Source organism: Octodon degus, unplaced genomic scaffold, assembly GCF_000260255.1.
Source record: "Octodon degus isolate 3935 unplaced genomic scaffold, OctDeg1.0 scaffold00278, whole genome shotgun sequence".
Classification (NCBI taxonomy): domain Eukaryota; kingdom Metazoa; phylum Chordata; class Mammalia; order Rodentia; family Octodontidae; genus Octodon; species Octodon degus.
This window is the reverse complement of record NW_004524854.1, coordinates 1,491,009-1,501,064: the sequence shown is the minus strand read 5'-3', so window position 1 is coordinate 1,501,064 and position 10,056 is coordinate 1,491,009. Positions and strand designations below refer to the sequence as shown.

Sequence of the window (10,056 nt, the reverse complement as noted above, 5' to 3'; positions counted from 1 at the left end):
GAACCCCAAATTTAATGACCAAATACAAAATCTGGCATCTGAGATGAACACACACGTCTCAGAGGAAGAAATACAAAAAGCACATAAATACATGAAAAAATTCTGCACACCACTAGCCATCTGTGGAATGCAAATGAAAACAGCACTGTGCTATCATCTCACTCTGGAAAATATGGCTATGGTAAAGAAATCAACCAACAACAAATGGTGGAAAGGCTGCAGTTGAAAAGGAACTTTTCTCCACTATTGCTGGGAATGTAGACTGCTGTAACCATTATGGAAATCAGTGTGGAGACTCCTCAGTCTCTAGGACTGGATATCGCATTCAATCCAAGTATCCGCCTTCTGTGAAATTTCCCCAAAAAACTGAAATATTATATTATAGTGATATATGTGCACCTATGTTTTTTTTTAACCCTGTGTCACTACTTTTATTATAAAACAGCTGTTTCCCATTTTTCCTACTTTGTTCTCTTCCCACTTATCAGAGCACCCTAAGGACAATGGGCCCAGGACATTCGTGTTCTCTGTTCACAGGAACTCGGCTTTGTAAACACCCTCGAAGGCCGGGCAGGTTCTGGCAGCCTGCTGTGGGGCCCTTGAATCTGTCGCTCGAAGGATCAAATGAGATTTCAACCAGGGAAGGGCTGCTGGGTTAACTTCATTCCTCCATCTGGCTTTGGGGTTAGCTTTACCAGGCACACCCTCCCTTGTGCACTTGTGCCTTAAGAGGAGGAGGAGTGGAGACCGCTTGGGGGTCAGGGACACCATGGTTTGCACCAAGACAACTTCATGAGTGAGGGAAGACAAAGGCTGCTCTATGCTATTCCAGGAGGACACTGTGCATCCGAAAGACCTAACATTACCTTCTTCTGCTAGAACTCATGAGGCGCCACTCACCCACCATGCCCCTTGTCCCAAATGAGAAAGCAGGCCTGGACTAGGGGTGGGGACAGCAACTGCGCTCCGCTCCGAGCAGAGGAGTCAGGAGTCTGCGGGATGCTGTCTAGGCTGCACGTGGTGACCAGAACAGACCCTGCACTTCCCAGGCTCACTGCAGGGCAGCACACAGTCCCATCCCGGAAGCTGCTCCTCATCCTTCCTGCTCTAGAAGCCTCTGGCGAGTTTCCAGGACAATCTCCTCCATTACTTGCAGCTTTAAGATATCTTTGATCTGGTGCGGAAGGAACCCCTCGAAGCAGTACAGAATGCTGGTGTCATACAGCATCATCCCCTGGGTCACCAGTGAGACCACGCAGTTGCGGAGCCGGGATATCACCTCTCGATCGGTCAGCGACACAGGCTCCAGGTCTGGGATGAAGCCCCCTGCGTCCTCATATTTGTGCTCCAGGGTTGGGTAGATCCAGACAAAGCCATTGTTACCCAGGATCACCGAGGTGCTGCACGGCAGGTCATGGAAGTGAGTCTTCTGCCACTTCACCAGGGAGGGGGGAGACCTGCACCAGCATGCCCTGGCCTAGTTTTCCATACTTCAGGCTCCTCGTGTGCAGGGAGACGCTCCGTCAGAGAACACTGCTTGGACCTCTGCGCTGATGAGGGCTCCTTCCTGCAGGAAGCCCCGCATGGCAAGCTCGTCCTCTGCAGATCGTCTCCTCAGCTCTCTGCCTGGAAGGTTCATGGACGAGAGGAGCAAGACCGAAGCCAGCCTGGAGTTGGTATCCACCTTCCACCTCTTCTGCTGAACTTCCGTGATTCTCCCCACTACAATGTCTCCTACTTCACCATATTACCTGGTTTTCAAGGCTTTCACACAGATCAGCTTGTTTACTCTCTCCACAGAGCTGGCCACAGATGCAATGAGCTTCTCTTCCCCCACGTACGTCCCATGGCCCCGCATGAAGCCCGTGTCCATAGTGATCATGTCCCCCGGCACCACCAGGTGTTTCTTAGTGTCGCGGGCCAGGACTTCACTGAGCGGCTTGCGAGCCACCGAAAGTCGCATCTCCATCGCCATCTTGCCGCCAATTATTTGCCACACCTATCTTTATAGCAGCAAAATCTATGATAGCCAAATCTTGAAACAACCAAAATGCCCATCCTCTGAGTAAAGGATGAAAAAGATGTGGTATTTTTATTCAAGGGAGTATTATTTAGCTACAAAAGAAAAATAAACTTGAATTCTTCATATATAAGTGGATGAAACTTGAAGATATACTCTTAAGTGAAAAAAGCCAAACCCACATTTGTAAATATCACATTGTCTCCCTAGTGTAAGAACTCAAAAGTAGAAATAAAAAATTGAAATGCATAACACAGTTAAATGGGAAGTGAGAACTTAAGGTTTAAACAATGAAGAGAGAGAAAGGAGTAAAATTAGGAAAAATGGCAGGGGCAAAAACCATACATTTATTTAACCAAGATGATTAAAACAATGGTCCTAAGAATCTCCATCAGATTTTTGAAAATAGCAGTTAATGGGTAGAATTCTCACCCTGACTAACTCTATATGGTGGTATCTGTGAACTAAGCAACTACACTGAGGAGAGCAGTGTGTAATACTAAAACCATGCTTGAAATATTTGTAATTTTGTTCTAAATGTATACTGCTTTTAATGTCATATCAATTATTGCTACACTCTCTTTAAAGCATTTTTGCCAGGGAGATAGCTCAGTAGAATAAGCGCCTGCCTGGCAAGTACAAGGGCCTGAGTTCAATCCCTGGTTCCATCAAACAACAACAACAACAACAATAAAGTATTTTTTTCTGGGTTTCTTGTTTTTAGGGTTTTTTTTTTTGTTTGTTTGTTTTGTTTTTGTATTTTAGGAAAGGGTCTACAGGGTTTTCAGGGCCTCACTAATAGATTGGACTCAGAGTGATCCACCTGTTTACAGCCTCCCATGAGGTAGGACTACAGGCATGGGCCACTATGCCTTGTCTCAATTGCCTTCTCAGCACACCCCAGGGGTGAGGCCAGCATGGCTGGACTGGGGATCTAATCCCTGGCCCCTGTGCCTGCTTGCAGGGACTTTAATCTGCTGAGTTTTCGCCATTCCTTCAGGTATTTTTTTAAAGGTTGTAATAGAAAACAAGAGACAAGAAAAAAAATGTCATGGGATTATCCTGCTACAATGTTGTATATTGTTTGATTTCTAAATTTCTGTGTTAAAATGTGTAATTTTTTCACATTCTGTATGGATTTAAATTTTAGAATACCCTTGGTTGCTGGAAAATTATACTGTCAGTTGCTCAAAAATTTGGTATTCAGATAGTAATGTTAAGCTCAATTGCATCTGTTAGAGGGTAATAATATTAACTTTTCTGCAGGATGTTTAACAACTGAAGTTTGTATACCAAAAATTGGAAAAATAGAGTGACTACAACGATAGTCAATATTTTGGCTCTAGCACTTCAAAATCAATGAGGACTCAAGACATAAGAGAACCTGCGTTGTGGCATCCTATAACTCAGTGATACCCCAAATTTCCTTATCAAGGTTTTTATGAAGCCACAGAGGAATGTGATGGACACTGTATAGTGTGCCTAAGAAGAGTCACATAGAGGGAAAAAATTCTCTCAGGCTTTTTCATACAGAGCAAATTTGTCAAGCAATGGCCTTTACTCATCTAGATAGCTGACAGTTGCAAAAGATCTACAAGGTTCTGTACATGGTTACAGTGTAAATCCTGAGGGGATTTGACTTACCTTGTCAGATACAAAAGTTATATTTTTAGTTATATAGATCTTGGTTTAACTTAGTCTTAACCATCTGTAGAAATATGTAACCACGAGGTATAGAAGTTAAAGCTATATTAATATGCTGAGCCATAAACGGCTCAAGTCAATAACTTTGGACATTTGCCAGTTGTGCTGATAACTCACTATGATGGACTACTGGACTATATTGGATTATTTTGCTGAATTCAAGTACATTCTTTAGGCTGGTTTCAAGTATGAAAAGGTCCTTTAAAGACTTCTCAAAATACAGCTTCTCTAACTGCAGTGGAATACTCTTCTGTTGAAAAACAAAATGAAAAAGGGGGATATGTTGGGAGCCATGAAGATAGAAAACAATCAAATATATGTAGGTGGGTTTTGACCCAGTGCCTAAAGAAAACAAGCTACCTCACTCCTGAGATGAACATCCTGTCTGGTTAAGGTTAGTTATCACCTTCTAGGTAACCTAATGTCATGTGTTACTAACTTCACAAAAGTATAAATAAAGGACAGTTTCGTTGTGAAGAAAAGGAAGGAAAAATATGTACATTTACACAAGTGACTTAGGATAGATATACAGCTATTTTCTCTTAGTTCACTGAGAACAAAAGTTTATACTAATATTGTTTAGACAAGATATCATGTCTGCATCTTGTCCTCCGAATAAGTACTATGCAGACAATATGCAATGTATTAATTACTTCAAACATCATAATAACCTGTTTTAAAACTGTTTCATTGCTTTTATCTTTTTTCTCATTAAAATGAATAAAAATTAAAAAAGAAAAGCTAACCTCAATACTGAATCTTGACAGATTCACAACGTATATTGCAAAGTGATTTTTCTCATGAAAGTAAAACAAGTAGGGGCCTGGGAGAGGGCTCAGTGGAATAAGCCCTTCCCTGGCAAGTGCAAGAGTCTGAGTGCAGTCCCTGGTTCCTCAAAAATGTAAAACAAGTATAAACAGACTTTCACTGTCTTAAGACATAAATGTTATTAACACATCTATATCATTCTTTAATAATTCAATCAACAGGTCTGCAGAGTTATGATAAGATACAAGAGTTGTATATTATCATTGCATGAGTCTGAAAAGAATATTTCACGCCTGGATGGAACATAAGAAATATCTCAAGTAGTTTCAAATAGCTTTCTCAGAGACTGAAGGACATGGAGGTAGAATCCGAAGGCAGTACTCTAGCCCATCCAAAGCTACTCCAACTAAAGGAAGTTCAGGATTCATTTTCATGAAATAAAAAGCACCGTTGGTGTAGTGGTATTGTGCAAGATTCCCATTTTCATCAAATAATAAGCTTCTTCATGAAAACTCATTATAATCATTTGTTCCACAATTGAAATAATTTGTGTCTTAGTTAATTTTCTCATTGTTAAGACAAAATGTTCAGCACCCAAAGTGAAAAAGGGAAAGATTTATTTAGCTCATAGTTTTTACAGATTCCAGCAAATAGCTAGCTGTCTCTAAAGGAAGGTGGCATGAAGATGGCCATCACAGAGGAGAAACAGCTCTTGGTGACTAGAAGCCAACAAAATAGTGAAACAAATGGAGAGCAGCAATAGCTGCCACTTGCCTCTCCCTTTAGCCCTTCAGAGCTATGTCCTCTGGGTGCCAGGGTAGGCCTTCCCATAATCCACGTACAGAATTATCCCCAGTCAGTGGACTACTTTAGCAATCACATATACTTAAATCATTATTACACACTTAGTCCCAGCACCACACACCTCATTCTTGCTGCCTCTGAAAATCCCCACCTATGACCACATGAAAGACATATAGACATATGCCACAACAACTTGAAAATTACTCTTTTGCTCAATTTCATTCATGTTTTAAACAAAAATAGGGGCCTAATTGAGGAAAGAGACTTACTTAAGCTGATCTAGTTATTTAAGTTTGAGTTGGAATTTTAAAGTCAAAAATCTCTCATATCTTATTGCATTCCTAAAACTCCCATTTCTCTATTTAGCATACAATTAAAGGGCTACCAAAGAATGATAATTATATTTACTGTAAGCATAATGTCTTTAGAACATTATAGTTTCAGCATTGTCTTTTTAAGTGTGTGCATGTACATTATTTATCTCTTACAGTATTTTCTATAGCTTGAGTAGCATTGGTCATATCATCCTTATTTACAGATAAAGATTTTAAGGCAGGGGCCAGGAAGACAGCTTAGTAGTATAAGCGCTTGCCTGGCAAGCACATGATCCTGAGTTCAATCCCTGGTACTGAAAAAAAAATGATTTTAAGGTTCCATGGCTAAATGCTTGATGTAGCGTCAGAAAGCATTCCTCCTAAAACTTAATCCTGTGCACTTCCTCCTGCCACCTCACAGCAGCTCAGAATTGTTCACTTGCTATATTAAAGCCAAGCATCTGGACTATTTTTGATCAAAATTATCTTGTACATAATTCTTTCAAAATTATATTTATTTTCTTTAATGCTTACCTACAAAGAACTATGATATTTTTAATCTTCCTGTAAATTCCAGAACCCAATTGCACTGTAGTGAACTAACTTAAAGGTAACATCCCTGGTTGCTTGATGTTACTGAGGAAGCAGTTTCAAACACTGGCAAACATCAAAGACCTATGACAGGAGATCAATGTGAAAGGCATAGTTTACCTTTTCTTCCCCACAAATTTCAGCTCTGAATTGTTTAAGAAATTCAGTCCCCTTTTCCATGACATTCGCAATAATCTCAGATTCACTTAATCACATAGTCTGCCAAGGAGCAGCATTGTGATTCACCTTCCCTGTTGTGAAAATAAACAAATGAAGAAATTTAATAGCTGGCTTTCTTTTCTGTAAATGATAATATGCCATATATATTTACTCAACTGTAACTGTTAATTGTATTTTTGAAGCAATCACAGTCCTTCAAAAATACTGACACATTTCTTAGAGGACATATTTCTTTTGTTTTATTTTCAAACTGCCATTTTTCACCCAACACACACACACACACACACACACACACACACACTTCATTTAACTTTATCCACCCTCTTAACATTACAATTAGTTTTTGGATAGTTCTTAATTTTGTTTTCCATTTACTCTGGTGGAAAATAAATGCTATAACACCGGTGAGAGACGTTTGTATCCTATAATTCTCCATGTAATTGAACTGAACCATTATTATCGTACTCTGATAATACCAAGTGCTATGTGATAGTTTAACATACTAGGTTACCTAACTATAAATGCAAAATAGTTGGGTATCACACACATACACACACACACACACACACACACACACACACACCATCTTCTCAGGTACATACTGGAATATCATATCTTGAACCTTCATTTTGAACACATTGTACATTTTTGTAGATGTAGAGTTCACAAATTTTGTACGGAAATGCCTCACTGTATGAGTAATTTCATATTAAGAATTAATTATGTAATAAACACAAATTCAAGCATGGCATGATGATGTACACCTATAATCCCACCACTCTGAGAGGCCAAGGCAAGAGGATAGCAAGTATGAGCCCAGCCTAGGTAACTTAACAAACTTATCAAGAAAATGTCTCAAAAAATTAAAGGTGCTGGGGATGTAGCTCATTGAAAAGCCTTGGTTTCAATGCTTAGTTTGAAACTAAAGCTCAGGCAATCAGTCCTGGTGGCAGACACCTGTAAGCCCAGCATTCAGGAAGGCTGAGGCAGAGGACTGCAAGTATGAACCCAGCCTAGGCCACTTGGAGACTTAGCAAGAGTGTATCATAAAATACAATACAAAAAGGGTTGGGATGTAACTCAGTGCCAAGTCTCTGGGTTCCATTAACAATATCACAAGAAGTTGTTCTTCTAATTTATTATTGTATTTTCTGAATTTTGCTGAAGTTGTTTAAATTCTTGAAGGTCATTGACTTAAACTCCTCTCTGATAGGAAGATATGACTTGCCTAACTCTTTAATCTTTACTTTCTGATTACCACCTAATCCTCCTTTTATACCACCAAGCTGTTAGACCTTTGTCTTCTGATTACCACCCAAGCCTTTTATACCACTAAGAGAAAATATCCTGAAAGTGTTGTTTTCCCATGGAAACAACTCCTGCAATAAAAACATGGAGAAATGCTGCAATCTCACTGATCTCTCTGGGTTATTTTCTGAAGGCATAAATACCAGTAAGGCACAGAGTTGTCCTATTAGTGCCATACAACACCACACCATTATGATAGTATAAAATATAGTACCCATAATATATTCTATTATATCAGCAGGTTTTGCATAATAAGAAAAAACAAACTCATGGCTCTTCTGCTCTCCCATTCAATTATGAATACACTAAAATAGAAATACCAATAATATAGAGTTTCTCCCAAGGGCTATTTCAACTATTATTTTTTATGACATGTATAGGCTTAAAGTATTCCCCCAACACATATTCAAAAATAGAATAACAAAAAGTGAACTCAAGAAAACAATTCTCCATGAAAACCTATTTAAATTGTAACACAAAACATTTGTGAAAACTGCAAATTCATCTTCATTCATTGTATTTCAAAACTAAAAGTGAATATTTGAAAAGGCAAAGTTATACAACTACAGTGATCGCAACAGGAGAATCTGGTAAAAGGACAATGTGATTTTTCTAGGAGCAGAATGAAAAGACAATACAAAGAAAGAAATGCTAAGAAATATTTAAAGCTGACAATGATCTTGCCCTCACATTTTGTAAAGAACTCCATCAAGTTAGGAATAAAAATACAATGAAACCAACAGGAAGAGATTCATTCCTAGCCCAGGCCTGGTGAATGTGTGGGAGAGCTTCTGGCTACCCTGCACCGGCGGGACCTACTACTGATTCCAGCCCAGGCACAGGGTGGGTGAGACCCTCTTCCACCTACTAGGGACACCCCCCATCTATTCGTAGTACCCCACACAACCCACACACAGGGTAGGAATTTCTGCCGCATTCCAGGAACCCCCAGATCCAGTCCTAGCCCAGGCCCAGTGAGTGTGGGGGAGAGCTGCCTCTCCCCACTACTCCATCTTGTTCCCTCCAGGCTCAGCTCAGGCCTGCCATACAGGCCTGGGCTGAAACCCTGCAGCTGCAAACCCTGCAGAGAGTGTAGAGGATAGAACCACCCACCTAGTCCAGGAGTAGAAAATCTGGCCAGAGAGGTACAACAGGTTCACCCCCAAGGGCAGCAGCAGGAAGGAGGTGAGCACAGCAGGGAGACCCAAGCCAGGCACACCTGGATAAATCCAAACTTTATAGATCTGCACCTGAACTTCAGTACGTGATACGGTTATAACTGCAACAAAGAACTACAACAAAGGTCAGAAGACAGTGCTACACAAAATGACAAGAAAGAACAAAATGCAACCTCAGAAGCAGTAACAAGTGCAGAAGACACTAACACAGAACAAATTGGGACTCACACAGTTGAAAGCAATGAATCAACGGCTTCTGAAATAAAGAAACAGCTACAGAAAGGTATAGAGGAACTCAGATTGGAAATAAAAAAGAAATCCCTGAATTAATAACATCTGCAGTAAAGAATCAAATGCAGAAACATATGGAGGAAAACCAATGCCCACCCAGAACAAGTGCAGAGGAAAATAACTCACCTCAAATGCATGAATTTATAGCCTCGATAGTAAATAAGCAACAGCAGAAAGTTACAGAGAAACTCAGAGCACAATTCTTCTCTGAAATAAGAAAAGAATTCTCAGAACTCATAGCATCTGAAGTAAAAAAGCAACTACAGAAACATAGGTAGGAAACCCAATCTGAAAAAAACACTGCAGTTAAAGAATTTATAACTGCTTCTAAAGAAGACATTGATGAAAAAAATAGAGGAAATTAGAAAAATGATGAATTCCTTGAATGAGCAATACAGGAAAGAAAGAGATCGCATGAAGCAGAGTCAAAGAGATATAGAGGAAATTAAAATCTCATCACGAGCTTGCAAAACCATTTAAGTGAAAGTGAAGACAGAGTTTCAGACCTTGAAGATGCTGGTGTAGCTAGTGAAAAGGTAAGAAAGGATCTCTTATAAACAATGTGGATGCAGGAAAGAATAATCCATCACCTGCAAGATGATGCAAAGATGAACAATGGGAGACTAACAGGCATCAATGAGAAAAAAGGAGTCAATACAAAGGACATTAAAAAATATGGGCAGAAGTAATAGCAGAAAACTTCCCAAATATGAGGAAACAATCTGACATTCAGGTAACCCAAGCATACAGAATGCCAAGGAACCTCAACCCAATGAAAAACACACCGAGACATATAATAGTCAAGATCCCAGAACTTCAGCACAAGAATAATCTACTGAAAGCCACTAGAGAAAAGAAGCAGATCACATTCAAAGGAAAACCCATCAGAATTACGGCC

At 39.8% G+C, this 10,056-nt stretch overlaps 1 pseudogene; it reads right to left on the bottom strand.

The window, feature by feature from the left end:
• Positions 1-416: 416 nt before the first annotated feature.
• LOC101584399 lies at positions 417-1,976 on the bottom strand (annotated as a pseudogene).
• Positions 1,977-10,056: the final 8,080 nt, after the last annotated feature.